Below are 22,496 nucleotides of genomic sequence, written 5' to 3' on the forward strand. Positions count from 1 at the left end.
GAGCAACAGTAACTCAGCTTCATTCCCAGCTGTCTTCAGAGCTCTTCAGTAGACACTGCCTGATTCTGGTGACTTAATTAATCAGGTGATTTGTCAAGTGAGTTTTAAGTATCTTCTGTTTAATCCAATGCTTTAGACCTATTTGCTTCGAAAGATATTTGAGGACAAGAGTATCCCTAAAACGTGGAGTAAAGAAAGACTAGGGCAGAGAAAGCTTCAAGGCTCCAATCGTATTGTTCCTGAGTGCGTACTTGCATTGCGTTTACCTGGTACAGAACGAAAGACCATGGACTCTTGAGATTTGGCTGCAAACTTTTGGTTTCACCCTGTTATGTTTCCTCCCTTTGTGGTTAACTACTTGGGAGGGGATTTCCGGAGATGTGGGCTATATAGTTTGTTTCCCAAAATATTTTGCATTGTTTTGGGTGAGACAATGTACTGCCTACTGGGTAATACCTAGATCTCAGAGAGCTGATACAACTTATAGCCATAACCACCTGAGGGTAATGTGTCTCAGTGGGGACACATTCTCTCATTAGGAAAGAGAACTTTAAGAAAGCGTATTCTTTTTTAATTTGGTAAAATATACATAAGCATTTACCATTCTAACCATTTTTAAGTGTCCCATTGAGTGCCATCAAGTTCTTGGTGTTGTGCAACCCTAGCTACTATCTATCCTTTCCCAGAACTTTTTCATCATCCCAAACAGAAACTCTCTATCTCTTACTCAGTAACTCCCCATTTCTCCCTTTCCTCCTGGTCCTAGGCAACCTCTAATTGACTTCCTGTTTCTATGAATTTGCCTATTCTAGGTGTTATATGATAAAGGTGGAATCATATAATATTTGTCCTTTTATTTTTGGCTTACGTCACTTAGCATAACAAATACTTTCTAGGCTCATCGATGCTGTAGCATGTTTCAGAATGTTATTCTTTTTGAAAACTGAATAATATTGCATTGCATATATAGACCACATTTTATTAATGCATCTGATGGTGGGCAGTTTCTACTTTTCGGATATTGTGAACAGTACTGCTTTGCTTTGAAAGGTATTTAGGGACAAGTGTATCCCTATAGACTACAGAAGGACTAAGGTAAAGAAAGCTTAAATGTGCCAATCGTATTGTATAAGGAGCTCATGGAGTCCCCACTTCCAATTCTTTGGGTATGTACCTAGGAGTAATTATGTTTAACTTTTTGAAGAACTGAAGAAAGGAAAACTTATGAACTATCATACTTTTTCTTCACTAACCACAAGTTGGATCTTCAGGCCCCAGATGTGATGTTACAGAATGTCTCAGATTACACTCTTGCCACTTTTTTAAAAAGATTTTATTTATTTATTCATGAGAGACACAGAGAGAGGCAGAGACACAGGCAGAGGGAGAAACAGGCTCCATGCAGGGAGCCCGATGTGGGACTCGATCCCTGAATTTGGATCGTGCCCTGAGCCAAAGGCAGATGCTCAACTGCTGAGCCACCCAGGGGTCCCCTGGCCTGGCATCTTTGGATTGATCCGGATTAGGGCCTCTACAGACTGGATTAAATCCCAGGGTTGCTCCAGGCAAGACTAGAAAACCACCTCCATCTTCCAGAACTGCCAAATCACATTCATCACCAAGTTCTGCCACTTTTTATTCCTCCAGGGCACTTGATCCTCTTTCCTTTCTATGTTTGCTGCCACCACCTTGAAGTCCAAGTTACCCTTAACCTCTCTTGTGAACTCCTAAAATAGCATCTCTTGCTGGTCTTCTCCCTGCATGCTTCTTTACACTTTAGCCAGAATGATCGTTCTGAAGTTCCGGTCTGATCATGTCACCAATAGGGTTTGGGCGGAGGGGACCAAATAGGATGATTATAAAGTTCATGTGGAGAGGTAAATAGGTAGCAACCAGGAAGTTTTTGAAAAACAAGAGTAATGAGAAGAGACCAGCTGTTTCAAATGTCAAAATAGATTTAAGAAGCTATAAGTACTAAAATGGTTTTGATTTTTTGTTGTTGTTGCTGTTGTTTTTGAGAGAGCGAGAGAGAGCGAGAGAGAGACAGAGAGAGAGAGAACAGGCATGCATGCATGAGTGAGTGGTAGGGAGAGGGCCAGAGAGAATCTTAAGCAGGCACCATGCTCAGTTCATAGACTGACTAGAGGCTTGATCCCACAACCCTGAGATCATGACCCAAGCTGAAATCAAGAGTCAGACATTCAGCAAAGCCACTCAAGCGCCCTAAGTACTAAAACAGTTTTACACCACACATGGGTAGGCAGATCAAAGGAACAGAATACAGTGCTGTTAAAGAACTTAAATTATAATGAACATGGTATTTTGAATCAGTGGGAAAAATTTGATTTTGACTAGTTTGGTATTGAGACAAATGGGAAAAGAATTATTTCCTTAAACATCACACTAAAGCAAATTCCAACTGTATCAAAATTTTAGATAATATTCTTAAAAATGAAACCATAAAGATACAAGCAGAGAATTCAGGAGACTGTCTTTATATTCAGAGTACGAAGGGCTTTTAAACATGAAAAATCTCAGAAGACTTGAAAGAAAAGATTGGTATATTTGTGTACATACAAAAGAAGATTTTGTTCATGGAGAAACAGCATGTATAGCACCAAAAGGCAAGTGACAAACTGGTAACTGTATTAAAGACAAGGGGTATTATTCTTAACATATGAAATACTCTTGCAAGATAATTTTAAAAGATTACTTATCAACCTAAAGATGGGCAAAGAAAATGAATAGGCTGTTCACAGACAAAAATGATCCAAATGGCTTTTGAATATATGAAAAGATACTTTACCTCTTTTTAAATAACAGAAATGCAATTAAATAATAGAACAATGCTAATTCCACTACTAAATTGGCAAATAAAAATTCTGATACTAGATTGTGCTTCAAATCTGGTACCTCATATCTCATATTGCTGGGAAGAATGTAAATTTGTATAACCCTTTGAAGGACAATTTAACCATGCACTTACTGTTTGATCTAGCAATTCCATCTCTAGAAATGTATCTGAAAAAGATGAGACTCATATACAAGGATGCCATGAGAACATTCCAGAACAAGCTATTCAGTCTGGCAGGAGAGAGTACACGAAAGACTTTCAGGGAGGAGTCATCACTGGAAGAGTAAATCATCTGACACTTTCTTAGCTAAGATAAATTCTCCACTCGGCCAATGTCTGATGTGGTATGTGTACATATGTATGGATGGTTGAAAAGATCTAACTGCAACAAAAACTATTGCTTGCTGAGTTCTAAAGCTGGAGAGAGATATCAAAGTTTCTTCTGGGACCAACATTAATTTTTACATGAATTCCCCTCCAAAAATTACCTGTATTTCCCTCCCAATGAGTAACTTGCTCATAATCCACACTTCTATTTTCTGATGAAGCACATGTCAGACCTGCTCCTGAGACCAGCTCCATAATTTGCAGGGCCCACTGTAAAATGGAAGTGCAGTGCCCCTTGTTCAGGAGCAATTAAGAATTCTATGGTGGCAATAGCAGAATGTTGAACCAAACATGTGGCCCTTGTGACCAAGAGGTCCTATGTGACCCCACAGGTCACAGGCCCATGAGGCCATCCCTGCTAATTGTAGTACAGCTCTACCAAACTACTTTTGTAGTTCCTTTGAATAAGCCAAGCTTTTCCACACATCACTCTGCACAAGCTGTTGCTTCTTTTTTTATTTTTATTTTTTTTTTTAAATTTTATTATTTACTCATGAGAAACACAGAGAGGAGAGAGAGAGAGAGAGAGAGAGGCAGAGACACAAGCAGAGGGAGAAGCAGGCTCCATGCCGGGAGCCCGATGTGGGACTCCATCCCGGGTCTCCAGGATCAGGCCCTGGGCTGAAGGCGGCGCTACACCACCGAGCCGGGGATCCTTGGGTGGCTCAGCGGTTTGGCGCCTGCCTTTGGCCCAGGGTGTGATCCTGGAGACCCAGGATCGAGTTCCACATCAGGCTCCTGGCATGGAGCCTGCTTCTCCCTCTGCCTGTGTCTCTGCCTCTCTCTCTCTCTCTGTCTGTCATAAATAAATAAATAAATAAAATCTTAAAAAAAATAAAACAATAAAAGCTTTATAAAAAAATAAATAAATAAACCACTGAGCCACCCGGGCTGCCCTGTTGCTTCTTCTTCTTCTTCTTCTTCTTCTTCTTCTTCTTCTTCTTCTTCTTCTTCTTTTTTAAAGTTTTATTTATTTATTTATGAGAGACACACAGAGAGAGGCAGAGACACAGGCAGAGGGAGAAGCAGGCTCCCTGCAGGGAGTCTGATGTGGGACTCCATCCTGGATCCTGGGATCAGGCCCTGAGCCGAAGGCAGACACTCAACCACTGAGCCACCCAGGCATCCCACAAGCTGTTACTTCTATCAGAATGTTCTTCTGCAGACCCCTTTTCATTCTCCTCAAAGCGCCTAGTCATCTTTCAAAACCTCCCTGAGATGTTACTGCCCTGAAGCATCCTTCGCCCCATTCCCCCTCTCTTCCTTCAGAGTCGGCCCTGTATACTTTATTGGCTCCCTCTGCACACCTGTCCGAGGTTCTGTCTCCTGCTTGTCTGTGTGCCCAGCACCCCCTCCCCTTACACAATGTCAATCACTAACAGTTATCGGGCACTTACCATATAGCAAGTATTGTGTTAGGAACATTCCGTAAGTAACTCACCCCCACATCAACCTAAGGAAGAAGCTGCAATTATTCTCATTTACCAAAGGAGTTTCAGGGAGATAAAAATGTGTCCAAGCCACACATCTAGGGGTACATATACTAATGAAAGTGGGTTGAGTTTAATATCTTTGTGCATAATTAATTCTTACCAGTAGCCTAAGCCATATGAAGCCCACACTTGAAATACCTTTGTACAAACAAATTTACGGAGAGACTGTCTAACCAGGTCACTAAAGGTCTCCCTTAAAAAATGCAGGAGTATTTTGAATATTCAAGAGGGTGTCCTCTTACCGCCCTTTCCCCACATAATGCTAATTTTCATCAATGATGGTGAGGCCTCTGAGTGGACCCTTTGAGTTTCCTGTCATTTATGTAAACATTTGCCTTCTTTAGGCATTCTCTTTAAGATACAAATATTCTCTAGAGTTAAGGCATTAAACTTATTTCCATTAAACCCTGTAATGCGTATGAGTTTATCACAGACTTCTCTACTCCAGCCTTAAGTAGAAGAGAGAAATATGAGGCTAAATTTAATTACATGATGTGGTGAAAGGTGGTTGGTTGCCCATCAGTGTCTTAGCGATTTTTGTCATGTGGTTCACTGGCTACTTGCATGAGGTGTGTGTGTGTGTTGGGGGGGGGGGGTGGCGGTTGTTTTTGAAAATGAAGATTTGTGACCTTGAACTCAGATCCACTTAGTCTGAATCTCTGGGAATGGACCCCTAATTCCTGCATTTGAACAAGAGCCCCTGGAGATTCAGATGCACACAGTGACCTTCAAAACGAACAGCTTTAAAGGTCAATATAAACTCCAGATAGAATGACATGAAAATCTCTGGCACTATAGGTTGTGTTTTTATCACTACTTCTATACTGGTCTGAAAATTATGGGCAGGAATCCCCCAACATTGCATGGTAATAGCTGAGGGAATATTGGAGTGGGGGAGAAAATGGAATCAAAAGAAAGTATCTAGGGACTGGTACCTCAAAACACTCAGTCTTTCCTGTCACTGGTGCTGGGCCTGCTAAGGCTTCACAGAGTAACTGTAGTTGATTTTACCTGCCTTTCAGGAAGTCAGTCCTTTGGGGGAGCATGAGCAACAACTGCCGTGAGAAGGCTCTGCTATCTAAGACCTGTCCATTCACTTAGTCAAGGACCATGGCTTGAGCCATTGCCAGCTAGGCACTGTGCTAACTACTGGAGCTGTAGGGTGAGCAGGTGTTTCTCATAAAGCTTACAGATTGGGTGGAGGTGAGTTAACTTCTGAGGAAATTATAGGGTTCATAGTGATAATTGTTTTCAATACTTCAGTGAAGTCAGGGAATACGTTGTTATATCAATGATAAAAATGGAAAGCTATGCTATAGTATTTCAGCTTTCCTGTATGGGGAGGGGATAGTTAAAGTGAGGAAATCCTCAGCGCTGTTAGGGTGTGAGATACTTTGTGTGCAGTGAAAGGGGCTGGCCAAACAGTGGGTAAGGGGGCATCATGGCACAAGTAAGGATATGTCAGCAGCAGAACAAATGGTTTGCTCATCATCAGGAATTAAGTTATTTTAATGGTGCAGTTCTCAGAATGTAGCAGCCTTATTTTCCACTCTCCACCCCTCCCCCGTCTTTGACTGTGTCTGAATCTGTGCTTGTTGGCCTGTGTAATTTGGGTAAAAGAGGAAGTTGGATTAGGTAATCGTGAGGCCCTTGAAGGGGCTTTGTTCTTCCAGAAAAGAGAGTTCCTCTGCTGCCTTTAGCCTGGAAATGGAATGGAGCAGGAAACAGTCTAAAATGTGTCTCAGATCAGTCTAGACAGGTATTATCTACACAAAGCACATCCACAGCAGAGCCGGTTACAGGTGTGGCATCGTGCCCTCCTGGGCAGGAACCACAAAGAAATGGGACGATGGCCTCAGGTCTCCAGGACGCCACGAGTGTGGCTGAGGACACTGCACAGACCACATAGTCGGAGGCAGCAGCAAGATGTAGCTGGCTGAGGCTGTTTTACCCTCCTCCTCTTGGCCAGAGTGGATTTCCAGGGAGGAGGTAGGCACAGTCTTGAAAAAAATTCCATGAGCCATGAAGGTGAAAGGACCGGTCAGCAAAGGTACAAGAGAGATTACCATGGGGTGTTCAGGGTGTGTGTGTGTGTGTGTGTGTGTGTGTGTGTGTGTGTAGGTGGGGGATGAAAAGAAGGGCCTGGCAGGGGCAGAGTGCCTACGGGGAGCAGAGATCAGTGAAGGCATTTTGACCTACCACTCAAGGTATTACTGTCCTGGCAACAGGCGCTCATATAGTCCAGCTTCATGCCAGTATAAAATAAATTCTCTTTGAGAAATCTCTGACGTGTTAGCAACATGAGCCGCTGACAGTCTGTGTCATTGATTAAGCTCTGATCGTTACCCATCGACTGGGGTGATGGTATGGCTGAAATGGATAAGAAAGCTGAGGAAGCCAGGCAGGATGAATGTTGGAATACAAGGCTTGTACCCTCCCCAAAGAAGAGCAGAGTCATCCAGAAACATGACCCACATTTCCCTCATAATTTATTTTTATTTGTTTTTAAAGATTTTATTTATTTATTCATGAGAGACAGAGAGAGAGAGAGGGAGAGAGAGGCAGAGACACAGGCAGAGGGAGAAGCAGGTTCCATGCAGAAAGCCTGATGTGGGACTCGATCCCAGGACCCCAGGATCATGCCCTGAGCCAAAGGCAGACGCTCAACCGCTGAGCCACCCAGGTGTCCCTTCCCTCAGAATTTACCTCTGGGTCGGTTCTCATCATGGGACAAGAGAGGACTTGGGAATGTCCACTTGAGATATTTAGCTTTATTCCATGAACAATGGGTTATCATTGAAGATTTATCAGCAGGGGAGAAATATGAAAAACAACAGTGTTTCTGGAAGGCTGGTCTGAAGGCTATCCACTGGTAGCCTCAGCTGATGGTGGCTGTGGTGCTGGGAAGTGGTGGCAAACGTGGTAGACCTGGCAAGAGTAGGCTGGTAGGGTACTGCTGTGGTCTCATCATTTATGCGGGTGGGGGTGGGGTTGGACAGAAAAAAATGGACTCAAATTAACCTTCATAAACTAAATGGATATGGAGAAAGGCCTGTGTAATGCAAATGTTAACTGGTTGTTATGTTACTAGCACGTGCAGCTACCATTTGCAGGTCAGAGATGATGGTTTTTCACCCTGCAGTAAGGTTCTCTTTTTGCCCTTGGGAAGACCAGTGTGGACAACTTATGAGAGAAGTATTTCTCAAATATAAAGACAGGCCATGTTTTCAAGGCTGTAGCCTCAAGCCCTCCGCTGGACTAGCAAAACTGAGCTCAGAACTCAGCCATGCAAATCTTTCACCCACAGAAAGGGATGGAACTGCATGAAGCATGGACAGGCCCTGGAGTTCCAGAAAGGGATAGACTCAATCTGTACATGTTATTGTCATAAAGTGCATACTGTTGATTACAAACCACTGTGAACATATGTATTTTTTAAAATTTTGTTTCAAAGGGATTGTTTTTTTCTCTCATTGTCTTGTCGTGTACAAACTAGTTTTTATAGCTATCAACATTAGGATTAACTCAACCATGCCAGCATCACTGGTATGATGTATATTTAATCAAAGCACACTTTCCCCTACCGTATACTCATAATGACGATTAAAGCCATTATTTTAAATGTTTGTGACTCTTTCCTAAAGCCAAAGTTTCTGTTGAAATATGAATTGACACACCCTTAAGTACAAGGTTGTGTACATGGTTGTGTACACATGCTACCTTCCTAGGGATTCAAAAACAGGTTTTTGGTTTTGAATAGCAATTAGTAACATAGTGCTATTTCAGGTAGTAATGATTAAAGTTAATAACATTTTGTACAATTTCCACATAGTCTATTCATTAAGTAATCTTTTTACAGTTTCATCAGGCCTGAACCCGTCCATTCAGAAAGCTTCAAATTATAGAAACAATACTGTTCTATACGAGTGACCAATTATGCTTTCTTTGGCCTACATTCTTTATTCTGCGGTGAAGTTGAGGCTTAGAAGTCAAAACAAAGGAACTAACTTACTATCCACCAGTTTATACAGAACTCACAGTATCTATGACTTTTTTTTTTAATCTATGACTTTTTTAAACTAAGATCTGTTAAAAAGAAATCTGTTTGAACAGATAACCGTGTACATACCATGTGGTGAAAATGAATTCATACTTCTTAAACGACGAACTTGTTAAATCCTCTCAGTGTCTATTTATCAGCACAATACACACAGGAGAACTGTTGATGGCATATTGAATAGATTTTAATGAATAAATTGCTCTGGAAACCAAAAAAAAGAAAGGGATAGAAGGCAACAGGGGTAGACGACTTCAGAACGCTGTGATTTGGAGAGAACCTCCTTTGTGACATTTTGACAAAATGGTAAGGAACTTACATTTTTCCTGCTCATTCATCAATTGGGTAGAATTGACTGGTCCCTTAATTGATCACGCAACTATAAAAGTAGGAATAGGAAACATAATAGTTTGCCAAAACCCCTGCTTTAATGTCACGTGTTTTTTTACTGTGCTTTTAAAATGATTGTTACTGGGCACCTGGGGGCTCAGTGGTTGAGCATCTGCCTTCGGCTCAGGTTGTGATCCTGGGGTCCTGGGATCGAGTCCTACATCAGGTTCCCCACAGGGAAACTGCTTATCCCTCTGCCTGTGTCTCTGCCTCTCTCTCTGTGTCTCTCATGAATAAATAAATAAAATCTTAAAAAAAAAGATTGTTACTAATGCAGAATTTTGGGCATTAAGATATTCAAAGCTACCTCCCTGCAGATAACATGTGGCAATAGAGTACAGGAGCTCTTTCTCTTGACCTTTGCAGAGCTCCTTAGAGCACACCATTTTCCCTGCTACCTTTACACTTGTTGGAGAATAGGCTCATATGCTGCCTTGTTGCATAAGAGAGTGGCATAATGACACTGTCAAATGAGCAAGTGTCACACCAGGTGGCTGGTGATAATTCTTGTCTTAGACTTTTGGCTCTCCGGGTATCTGTCATGAGGAATATCATGTTCAGGAGGATTTATTCACTAGGTATCTGTTTCTTGGGCTCATAGCAATTGAGATCCGAAGTAATCATTCAAAGTCACAGGTTAATCCAGTAGGTCCTATGCTTTCTGACATGACTCAAGAATAAAGGTCAAAGGCATCTGAACTGGAAAGGAGGAAGGAAAATTATCTCTGTTTGCATATAATGTGATTTTATATGTAAAAAATCCTAAAGACTCCTCAAACAAACCCAACCCACAGCCGTTAGAATTAATAAACAAATTTGATAAAGTTGCAGGATACAAAAACAACATACAAAGGTCAGTTGAATTTCTATACACTAATAATGAACTATCTAAAAAGTAAATTAAGAAAAAACTCCAGGGGCACCTGGGTGGCTCAGTGGTTGAGCATCTGCCTCTGGCTCGGGTTGTGATTCCAGGGTCCTGGGATGGAGTCCCACATTGGGCTATTTGTTGGGAGCCTGCTTCTCCCTCTGTCTCTGTCTCTGCCTCTCTCTCTGTGTCTCTCATGAATAAATAAATAAAATCTTAAAAAAAAAAGCAGACACAAATAAATGGAAAGACATCTCATGTTCACAGATTAGAAGACTTAATATTGTTAAAATGTCCATACGACCCAAAGCGATCTTCTAGACTCAATGCAATTTTTTAAAATTTTATTTTTAAGTTATCTTTACACTCAATATGGGGCTCGAACTCATGACTCATGACTCAAGTCTCAGACTCTTCTGACTAACCCAGCCAGGTGCCCCTCAATGCAGTCTTTATAAAAATCCCAAGGATGGAGCACCTACGTGGCTTAGTTGGTTAAGCATCTGCCTTGAGCACAGGTCACGATCCCATGGGATTGAGCCCCGTGTTGGGTTCCCTGCTCAGTGGAGAGCCTGCCTCTCCCTCTCCCTCTGTGTTTGCTCTCTCTTTCCCTCAAGTAAACAAATAAAATATATTTTTTAAAGATTGTATTTATTTATTCATGAGAGACCCAGAGAGAGAGAGGCAGAGACACAGGCAGAGGGAGAAACAGGCTCCCTGCAGGAAGCTCGATGCAGGACTCGATCCTGGGACCTGGGGATCATGTCCTGAGCCAAGGGCAGACACTCAACGGCTGAGCCACCCAGGCATACCCAAATAAAATCTTAAAAAAACAAAACAAAACAAAACCCAAGGACATTTTAAAAACAGAAACAGAAAAAACAATCAGAAAATTCATATGGAACCACAAAAGACCCTGAATAGCCAAAACAATTTTGAGAAAGAAGAACAAAGCTGGAGGTATCACACAGTTTGATTTCAAGCTATATTACAAAGCTATAGTAATCAAAACAGCGTGATACTGGCACAGAAAGACACACAGACCAATGGGACGGAAGAGAGAACCTAGAAAGAAACTCCTGCATGTATGGTCAACTCATCTTTGACCAGGACACTCAGAACACATGATGAGAGGAAGGATGGTGTTGGGAAAACTGGATCTCCACATGCAAAAAAATGAAACTGGACCCATATCTGTCACTATATACAAAAAGTAACTCAAAATGGATTAAAGATTTGAATGTAAGATCTGAAATCATAAAACTCCTAGAAGAAAACATAGAGGAAAAACCTCTTGACGTTGATCTGGGCAGTGCTTTTTTGGATATGACACCAAAAGCAAGCATAGGCAACAAAAGCAAAAATATACTAGTAAGACTATATCAAATTAGAAAAGTCTGTCTAGCCGCGGAAACAATCAACAGAGTGAAAGGGCAACCTACAAAATGGGAGAAAATAATTGCAAACTATATATAAATTATACCTCAATAAAGGTGGGAAAAATTAAAAAATAATAAAGTACAAAAAAATTGTTTTAAAAAGATAGGCAAGGGATCCATTAACTATTTCATTCTATTTTTAAAGCAGCTTTACGCAAGTATAATTAACATAAAATTGTTTCATTGTTGGTGTACACTTCAATAATTTTTAGCATATCTAAAGTTGTGTAACCATTACTATGATCCAGTTCTATAGCACTTCCGTCATTCTGAAAAGTTCCCTCATGTCCATTTTTAAAAAAAAATATTTATTTATTTATTTATTTGAGAGAGCGCACAAGAGAACAAGCAAGCATGCGTGCACGAGCAGCAGAGGAGCAGAGGAAGAGGGAGAGGAAGAGAATCCCAGGCAGACTCCCCGCTGAGTGTGGAGCCTGACATTGGGCTGAGATCATGACCTGAGCTGAAACCAAGTTGGATGCTCAGCCGGCTGAGCCATCCCCAGGTATCCCCTCCATGGCTTTTTCAGCTAAACCCCCTCCCACCTCCAGACTTCAAGAACCACTGTTCTTTTTTTGTATCTATAAATTTGTCCCCTTTTTTTGGAGATATCATATAAATGGAATAATTCTTTTTTTAAAAAAGATTTTATTTATTTATTTACTTATTTATTTAATGGTAAAAAAAAATTAAATTTAGATTTATAGCCAGCTGGACTCAATTTAGATGATCCCAATTTTGTTGGCAACATCCAAAGCATCATAGTCAGGAGCCAGTTGAACATATCCATCAGGCCTGATCAAGGTGTTGACCTTGGCCACATCAATGTCATAGAGCTTCTTCACAGCCTGTTTGATCTGGTGCTTATTGGCCTTGACATCCACAATGAACACAGTCTGTTGTTGTCTTCTATTTTCTTCATGGCTGACTCGGTAGTCAGGCGGAACTTGATGATGGCATAGTTATCCTTGGGGGTGTTTTTCCTGGGGGTGTTCTTTCGAGGATATTTGGGCTGCCTTCGGAGACGCAGGGTCTTGGGTAGTCGGAATGTAGGTGATGTATGGATCTTCTTTTTTTGTGACTGTGCACGCCTTTCAGCACCGCTTTCTTAGCTTCCAAAGCGTTTGCTTTGGCTTCGGCTTTGGGAGGGGCAGGGGCTTCCTTCTCCACCTTCAGAGCCATCTTCATGACAGGGAAAAATTTTATTTATTTATTCACAAGAGACACACAAAGAGAGAAGCAGAGACACAGGCAGAGGGAGAAGCAGTCTCCATGCAGGCAGCCTGATGTGGGACTCAATCCCGGGACTCCAGGATCACACCCTGAGTTGAAGGCAGATGCTCAATCACTGAGCCACCAGGCATCCCATAAATGGAATAACTCAATATGTAGTCCTTTGTGTTTAGCTTCTTTTACTTAGCATAATATTGAGTTTCTTTTAAGTTGTAGCATCTACCAGTTGTCCTTTCTTTTTGTTGTTGAATAGTATTCTACCGTATGTATGGATGTACCATAATTTGTTTTATCCATTCCCTGGTTGACAGGGACTTGGATTGTTTCTAGTTTTTGGAATACAGGATTTTTTGGGACATGTGTTTTCATTTCTCATAGGTAGATTCCCAGGTGTGTAATTACTGGGTTGTATGGCAAGGATATGTTTAATATTTTAAGAAATTGCCCAACTATTTTCTAAACTGGCTGTACCATTTTACATTCTCATCAGCAGTGTAAGAGGGTTCCAATTTTTTCACATCCTCACAGACACTTAGTATTGTCTATCTTCTTTTGTTACAGCCATCACACTGGGTGTGTAGTGGTATCTCATTGTGGTCTTTGTGCTTCTCTAATGACTAATGATGTTGAGCATCCTTGCATGTGCTTATTAGTCATTTGTATATTTTCTTTGCTGAAATGTCTATTCAAGTCTTTTGCCTATTTAATTGGATTACTTGTCATTCTTTTATTGAATATGTGTGTGTGTGTGTTTATTTGTATATACACACACATATATATATATTCCTGGATATGAGTCCCTTATGAGATATATGATATACAAATATTTTGTCCCAATATATGGTGTGTAATGATGTATTTTGAAGTAAAAGTGTTTTTAATTTTGATGAAATTCAATTTTCTAATTTTTACTTTTATGGATCATGCTTAATGGAAAGGACAAGTGATATAACTCTGCATAACCCAAAGTCATAATCATCTCCTGTGTTTTCCTCTAGAAATTTATTATTGTTACATTTATTTACATTTAGGTCTGTGATTTTTTTTTTTTTTTTTTGAGAGAGAGCGAGAATGAGAGAGTGAGCATGAGCAGGGAGGAGGGGGATTTGCAGAGGGAGAGAGAGAGAGAGAGAGAGAGAATCCCAAGCAGGCTCCACCTCCAGTGCAAAGCCTGATGTGGGGTTCAGTCACATGACCCCAACATCATGACCTGAGCTGAAATCAGGAGTCCAATGCTCATTGGACTGTGATCCATTTTGAGTTAATTTTTGAGTGTGATACGAGGTAAGTTTCAAAGTTCAGAATTTTTGCATATGGATATCCAATTGCCCTAGAACCATTTATTGAAAAGACTCTTCTTTCCTTTGTTGAATTATCTTGGTACCTTTACCAATAATCAGTTAACATAAATTTATTTCTGAATTCTTGATTCTGATAGATCTATTCAGACTATCCCTCTATATGACAGTGTGCCAGTATTGCGCTGTTTTGATTATTATGGCAAATAATCAAATTTGCCACAGGGAATGTGGCAGGGAAATCAGGGAATATAAGTCCTCCAACTTTGCTGATCTTTGTCAAAATTATTTTGGCTGTTCTAATTCCATTGCATTTCCATATAAATTTTAGGATCAGTTTATCAATTTCTACAAAAATCCTTCTGGGATTTTGCTGGGGATTCTGTTGTCTATAGATCAATTTGGGGAAAACTGCAACTTTGACAATACTGAGTCTCCCAATCCATAAATGTGGAATGTCTCTCCACTTATTTAATTTTCCTTACTTTTATTTTCAGTGTTTTATAGTTTTCTGTATACATGTCTTATTTTTATTTCTAAGTATTTTTTAGTTTAAATTCAATTTAGTTAATATATAGTGTATTATTAGTTTCAGGGATAGAATTTGGTGATTCATCAGTTGCAAATAACACCCAGTGCTCATTACATCAAGTGCCCTCCTTAATGCCCATCATCCAGTTACCCCATCCCCCCACCTTGTTTGTTTCCTCGAGTTAAGAGTTATTGATACTATTTTGAATAGAATTGTTTTCTTAATTTTATTTTTGAATTGTTGCTCATATATAGAAATATAAGTGATTTTTGTATATTGATTTACATCTTGTGACTTTGCTAACCTTGTTTATTGGTGGTAGTGGTTTGTCTGCTGAATCCTTGGGATTTACTACATACAGGATTTTGTCATCTGTGAATGAAGACAGTTTTACTTTTTCCCCAATATGTATGTTTTAATGTTTTTTCTTCATTGCCCTGCCTAGAACCTCCTGTACATTGTTGGATAGATGTAGCAAGAGTCATGTCTTAAATTTCCCCTGATATTAGGAAAGTAATAATAATGACAATAATTTTGTAACTATTTTTTAAATCTTTAAAAAAATTTGTAACTATTAAGTAAAATATTCACTGTGGGTCTTTGTTTTGTAGATGCCCTTTATTCCTAATTTCTGAGAGTTTTTTTTTTAATCATGAATAGAAGTTGTATTTTATCAAATGTATTTTCTGCCTCTGTTGAGATGATCCTGTAGTTTTGTCTTTTATATTATTAAAAATGTATTATAATGATTGGCTTTCAGGTGTTAAACTGAAATTAGTAGGATAAATTCCAGTCATGGGATATAGTCCTTTTCATATGTTGCTCATTTTACTTAGTAATATTTTGTTAAGGATTTTTGCATTTATGTTTTTGAAAGACATTGGTCTTTGGTTTTATTTTCTTGTGATGTCTTTGTCTGGTTTTGGTATCAGGGTAATACTGAGTTTCTACTGACTGCTTTTTTCCTGTGTTAGAATATACTGTCTTATTTTTTTGCATGTTTCATGGCTTTTTGTTGAAAATTTGAAAATTTAGATAATATGTGGTAAATGCTTTTTGTGTGTGTGTGTGTTAACTGAATTCTAGTCATCCCTCCACCTCCAACAAGTTGTTGCTGCTGCTTGGTTATTTGTTAGTTTAGTAACTTGTCTGTGAAATCTGTCTCCCCTAAAGTATGTGGACACAGATATTTCCATTCAGTTTTCTTTAAATTTTCCTTCTTTCTTCCTTCCTTTTTTGTGTGAGAGTGTTTGTGAGTACCCCAGTTGGGTGGGGGGAGGAGCAGAGAGATAGGGTAAGAGAATCTTAAGCAGGCTCCATGCCCTGTACGGAGCCCAATGCAGGACTCAATCTCATACCCCCACAATCATGACCTGAGCTGAAATCAAGAATCTGATGCTTAACTGACAGAGCCACCCAGGTACCCCTCTTTAAATTTTTTGAAGCTTGGCTTCCTAGGGGGTCACTCCTATGTCTGCATAGCCTCAGGTCAGCTAATGATTGGACAGAGATTGTGGTTGAATACCTTGTGCCAGTAAAACTTCCATCCTCTGACAATGTATCTGTGTGTGGGTAGGGGAACCCATTCAAGTTTCAGCCATGTTCGGTCTGCCCTGATACTTACTTTGTGCTGGGCCCTTTCATGTCTTCTCTGTGCATGCTGGGAGCATGTGGATGGAGAGCTGGGTCCTCCCTTGTCTCCACTGCACATGCCTGCAGCCTCAGCCAGGCAGGTGTTTGTCCCAACCTCAATTCCATTCTCAAACTAGTGGAGCAGTGGGCCTTCTCCACTCATCTGCTACTAAGAGTTACTTCCATTGCTAACACTGCTGGGCATAGGTGTTTTCCACTGCTCCAAATCCAGTAAGTCCCCTTGGACAGTGGCTGAGAAAATGCCAGTTCTCACAGCCTGCTCTAGCAGAACTCCATGACATCAGAGCTGGATGGGGGAACTGGAGCAAGTCCAGCCAAGGATGTCAAACACACTCATTGTTAGTACCCTAAATGGAGAGCTTTTTCCATTATAAATGCTTCTCAAATTTTTGGATGCCTTTAGTTGATATCTGGAGCACTAAAATGGCTGCTTGTCTGTATTATCTATTTTATCTATCTATCTATCTATCTATCTATCTGTATTTTTTTGTATTTTCCATCTTTATAGTTGCTTTTGAGGGAGATTTTCCAGCCTCTTTATTCAGTCACAGTTAAGTCTTACCTCCCATTTCATTCTATTTTTAATGGGGGGAAATCTAGTTTTCAAATCAAAATCCTATCTGTATCAATCTCTTAGTTGCGAAGGGTGGAAGCCACTAAGAAAGGAACTGAGAATCTTAGATATCTGGGTTAAGGAAAAAGACACAGACTGATCCAGGACACTAGCATAGATGAAGTAACATGAAAAAAGGAGAAGAGCTTGATTCAGACCCAACTTTACTCTCTGCTCTACCTGCAGCAGCATGGATAGTGGATAAGTCCATAGAAAAATGGAGGCTTTATAAGCTAAGGAAGAAACCATAGGAAAAAGATAGTTTTCTTTTTTATTGTGGTTTAAAAAATAACAAAGTTTGCCATTTCTTTCTTTCTTTTTTAAAGATCTTATTTGTTTATTTGAGAGAGAGAGAGAGAGAGAGAGAGCATTGGGAGGGTAGAGGGGCAGAGGGAGAGGGAGAAGCAGGCTCCCCACTGAGCATGGAGCTCAATGGGGGCTCGATCCCAGGACCCCAGATCATGGTTGAAGTTGGAGGGAGACTGTAGCCGTTTGAGCCACCCAGGTGCCCCCTGAATTTGCCATTTCTAAGGGTGCAGTTCAGTAGTGTTAAGTATGTTCACATTGTTGTGAAACAGATTTCCAGAACTTTTTCATCTTGCAAAACTGAGACTCAGAACTCATTAAACAATTCCTCCTTCCCTCCTGACCCTGAGCTCATTTTTGGTAAATAAAAATTCAGAACTTCTCTATGTCAGAACTTCACAAGTAAAAGGGAAAACCATAAATCGGAAGATAGAACCCATTTGCAACAAATTACACATGAAATGCTTTTATATGTTGCAAAGGAAAATACTCAAAGGTGGCCAAAAAATTTGAAGAGACAATCCATCAGAGAAACAGGGACTAATGAACTCATGAAACAATATTTAGCCTTGTTAGTAATCAAATAAATGTACATTACAATATTAATTTTGCTTCTAAGATTACCCAAACATTTTCAGTGATGTGCTAAGCACCAGGAGTTGCCCCCTCAGTGAGATGGGTGGGCTCAGACCTACCGTTAGAAATGTAATGCAATACAACCACTATTGTTTTATTTGCCAATATGTTTCAAAACCTTAAAATGTTCATACTTTTCACCCACTAATGTCACTTTCTGAATGTATAAGCACCCAGAAAGGGAAAATAAAAGAGGTAGAAGGCAATTAGCCAAAAAATGGTGGCTATCTTGAGATTTCAAAATCAAAATATTAAAGATTTTCAGCAATGAGTATGTAATTTTCAGTAACGAGTTTATATTGCTCTTATAATCAAAAGTAAAGCCTTAAAAAGGAAAATTTTATAAAATAGTATAAACAGCATACATAAATCTTTTTTAAAGTTTAAATATCCAGGCACTGTTTAACTAATTAATTTCATTTAGTATTTGTGAAACTGAAATAAACTGTGCCAGAATTTTATCTTGGAAGTCAAAGTCTGGATGTTTTTTTGCGGACAGACTTTCATATTTAGTTAAATTGAATTTTAACCTAGTTTTGACACTTGCGGTTTTAGGAAGCTGAAATATGGCACTTTGGGTACACGATGGATTTAGTACTTCTGTAAGGTGTTCTGTGAACCTAACTCCCATTTATTATTTTGACCCTTTGGGGGAAAATGAAATCTAACTTCCAAGCAACATTCATATGGTTGGAAAAGCCCTTCTTGAATATAAGAATTCTGAGAAAACTGCATTTTAAAAATTATTTTGCAAATTTTTTAAATAAAGATCTTTTAAGTCACCTGTATATCCAACAGGGGGTTTGAACTCATAGCCTCAAGGTCAAGAGTCACATGCTCCACTAACTAGCCAGCCAGGAGCCCCTTTTTTCAAGAATTTTTTAAACCTCATATTCTCATGAAAAATTTTATGTTACCTGGTATGAAAAACATCACAAGAGAACACAGTCCTGTATTTACATTGATATTTCTGTTGCCACTGCACTTAAAGAGTTCAAAATGCCTATTGGGTTGACCTACCTGATTGGCAGTATGGGGAAGTGAATGAAGGTTGCAAAAGTTGGATTTGGGTCATGTCCACCGGCAAGATAGCACACCCAGTGCATAAACTATGAGAACCCCTATATCCTAGGTATATGGACTATTGAGAGAGGGAATCCGAGCTGATGCTCTCAGTAGTGGGGGGCTCTCCCTAAATGCAGACTGTGCCCTGAAGGTGGAGAGGCTGCCTCAGCTCCGGCTTGACCCAAGGACCCTGGCAGAAAATCTGATCTGACCTGACATGTGATTGGTACCAAGTCTCAGCCAAGAATGTGCTCTGCTGGAAAGGGCATTCATCACTCCTACCATTAGGAGTGCAGTTAGACATGAACATTTGAGGGCCTTCTGTGGCAGCAGGGATAAAATGAACAGATAAACTCCTCACGTACCAATTCAAACCCAATTTATGGGAGTGAAGAGCAGCTTGAGAACCTAATGAATTGGCTTTAAATATTCAGATTAGTTGGGAACTGACTCGATCTGGTCCCATCGAGCCTAGAGTGGCCAAGGAATTGTGAGGCACCCACTCATTTGAGAAACGAAGAGAATAACAAAGCCCCAAAGGTCTTTGAGAGAAGCAATTAAAGGACATCCAATAAAAAAAAAAAAAAAAAAAAAAAAACACATGTCCAGGGCACCTGGGTGGCTCAGTGGTTGGGCGTCTGCCTTTGGCTCAGGTAATGATCCCTGGGTCCTGGGATTGAGTCTCACATCAGGCTCCCTGCATGGAGCCTGCTTCTCTGCCTATGTCTCTGCCTCTCTCTCTGGCTCTCATGAATAAATAAAATCTAAAAAAAAAAAAAAAATAAAAAAAAAATAAAAAAATATTTCCAACTCTGCTCTCTGGATGGATAAAGGGAGGTTCTTGTTTCTCCTTCTCTAGCTTCAGAAAAAAGAGATAACTTATGCATACTTTCTTATGTGCTATATTACTTTACCTGGAATGATACTAAACATTTTTAGGTCTTCATTTTTAATCACAAACTCATGTATTTTTAAATGCTATTGAAAAGGCACAAATGTATGCCCTCCTTTTTCTCTTCAATACCTTAAACCACAGAAAATTCAGAACAGTGTCCTGGCCTCATTGAATTTAATCCCAAGGTCTGTTTCTGACTGTCATCTATTCTTGCTCCCCAAACCTAAGATTAAAACAGAAGCTCTGGGCAGCCCTGGCGGCTCAGCGGTTTTGTGCCACCTTCAGCCCAGGGCGTGATCCTGGAGACCCAGGATGGAGTCCCACGCCAGTCTCTCTGTGTGGAGCCTGTTTCTCCCTCTGCCTGTGTCTCTGCCTCTCTCTCTCTCTCTGTGTCTCTCATGAATAAATAAATAAAATCTTTAAAAAATAAATAAATAAAACAGAAACTCTATGGCTGCAGGTTAAGGAGATGAACAATAAAATATATAAACAATATATACAATATATTGTATATATCGTATATATATACACTGAGCCAATATATACAATAAAATTTATAATCCAATATAAATTATATGTATATTTTAATCCTCTGCTCCTTACATTTATTTTACTAGAAGATGAATGCTAGACTGGGAGGGGGTCCATCTTTCAGATGGTTTGTCAGGAACAAAAGCAAGTTTCATAATGAGTGAAAACTTTTCCATTTAAGAACTCCCAGGCAACAATTCTTTCATGACCATATATGTCTGTCTACTGCATTGGGATGTTGGTTCCCTTTGTCTTTATCCTATCCTGTTGCTGTGTGATAACTTTCATTTATTTTTTATCATCACACCTTCCTCTTATCTGCTCTCTTAATGTTCTCTGCTTTTATTTGGAAAGAGCCTCTATGAAGAGGATCCGTCTTTAAATAAAACCAGCTGATACCCACAGTCATCAAGGGGTGGTAATTTTTTGCATCCGGCTGCGTTTCATAGGTGTGTTCCCAATGGGACAGTCATTATTTTAGAGTCTCTCGGCTTTCAATGCCTTTCTTCTCATATGAAGAGGAAACTGAGAAACAGATCACATCAACCATATACATCTTGATATTTAATGACTTTAGGTGATGACTTTTTCATCTTGTGAAAAATTTCATTCCATCCAGGTATGGTGATGCACACACTGCTCTATGCAAGCACAGTCTGCTTTTGAGGATTGTACTGCCCAGCACAGAGTGAGTATATCCAGTTATGTCCCCTTCAAAGTCACTCACTCAGAGCTGCTAATTTTAGCCACCTCTGTGAGTGTCCTAAGAAGTTTCTCTCCAAGCTGTCAGTTTCCAGGTATGGCACATACTTTTCCGGAGAGACAAAGTAGTTCCAGAGAAAATACTCCTGGATTTTGTTTATCTTCTGTCTTGGATTTGGACACAGTTCAATAAAAGAAATGCCCACATTACAAATTCTACTTGGTATGTAACAAGAGCAATTCTTGACAATTTGACAGATACGTGGCGTTTTTTTTTTTCCTATGGTTTTCTTGTGTTCTTCCTCTCTTCTCTTCTTACTACTGTAGTCAGAAATAGGAAGAGAGAGAATGTGTGTGTGAGTGTGTGTGTGTGTGTGAGAGAGAGAGAGAGACAGGGTGGGAGGGGAGGGTGTGGGGAGGACCGCTAGGGGTGGAGGGAGGAGGGTGGATCCTGCTTGCTGTGGCTTCTGCGTTTCTCAGAGAACTTCAGAGAACAACTGTAATACCAGTTCTAAACGAACAGCATAATGCCTCTTTTTTTCACCTCCCCTTCACCCCCACCACCCCCTGCACAGGTTTCCTATGCCTGGTATTCTTGGTCTGAGAACTGCCGGTGTCACTCCGGCCCCAGAGACTTTATCAGACAGCAAGATTCTGCTTTTCTAGGAGGCAAGCCACTAAAGCTGAGGGCCTGCACAATCTTGCAGAGCAGTGCTCGGTGTCCCAGGCCTCGGGGACAGCTCGTCTGTGTTTCGTCAGCTCGCTGGAGCTGCATTTCACCAGGTCCCTTTGCCAGGGCCTCCCCGGCGGCGTCAACAAGTGTCACACCTACTGCAGAAACAGCCCTCAAGTTTCATCACAGTGATGCTAAAAAATATTCTCCAGCTTCAGCAATGACCTAGTTTATTCAAGGGCAGGGAAAAAATGTCTTCTTCCAGAACGTCCCTGGGCACAGAATTTTCCCTCTTAGGAGGATAGGAGCTTTTCTGGAAACAGACCCAACTGTGCTTTGACTTGAACGTGGATAAGACCCTGAACCCTGTAACTCTTCTGAATGCCCAGTCCCAGGAGCAGGGACACCCAATCAATACCTCCCAACACAGCCCGGGGAGCCCACAGCCGAGCCAGCCCTCCTATCACGTCTCTTGGACGAAAAATACTGAAAAGTAAGTATCCAGACTTTGGTTTTTACATAAGGAATGGCTGTGCTTTAAATATGTAGTTGTTCGCATTTTTGCAATAAGGAACAGAGCAGATGGTTTCCTGATGATACAGAACAGGACGGAACAAGTAGGGGCCATCTGGCACATTTGACTCTATAGGCTTTAAAGTAGCCAAATTACCATTTGTAGTTTAGGTCCGTTCAGACCCTCTTGGGAAATGATTATTTTTCATGTCTGTTTATTTGGGCCCAGCAGTAATTAAAATAGACACTTTCTATCTCAGCAATTAAAACACACACACAGGATGACTCGAAGGAGTGATCTGCAAAGGTTTTGCAAAGTAACATGAAAAAGACTCGAAGGAGTGATCTGCAAAGGTTT

General features: G+C 40.3%; 1 protein-coding gene across 7 annotated transcripts in view; it reads left to right on the forward strand.

Annotated features, from left to right (window-relative positions):
- The window catches only part of ALPK2 (alpha kinase 2), a 142,390-nt gene that overhangs the window by 2,907 nt on the left and 116,987 nt on the right, over positions 1–22,496 (forward strand). For 5 of the 7 annotated variants that reach the window (XM_038525904.1, XM_038525899.1, XM_038525900.1 and 2 more), the window contains exons 2-3: positions 20,870–21,175; positions 21,528–22,118. The gene's annotated coding sequence lies outside the window, so the exon portion shown is untranslated. Of the gene's footprint in view, positions 1–6,425; positions 6,785–20,869; positions 21,176–21,527; positions 22,119–22,496 lie in introns of those variants that run through there. The other 2 variants (XM_038525897.1, XM_038525898.1) reach the window with 2 other exon arrangements.

This window comes from Canis lupus, chromosome 1, assembly GCF_011100685.1.
Source record: "Canis lupus familiaris isolate Mischka breed German Shepherd chromosome 1, alternate assembly UU_Cfam_GSD_1.0, whole genome shotgun sequence".
Classification (NCBI taxonomy): domain Eukaryota; kingdom Metazoa; phylum Chordata; class Mammalia; order Carnivora; family Canidae; genus Canis; species Canis lupus.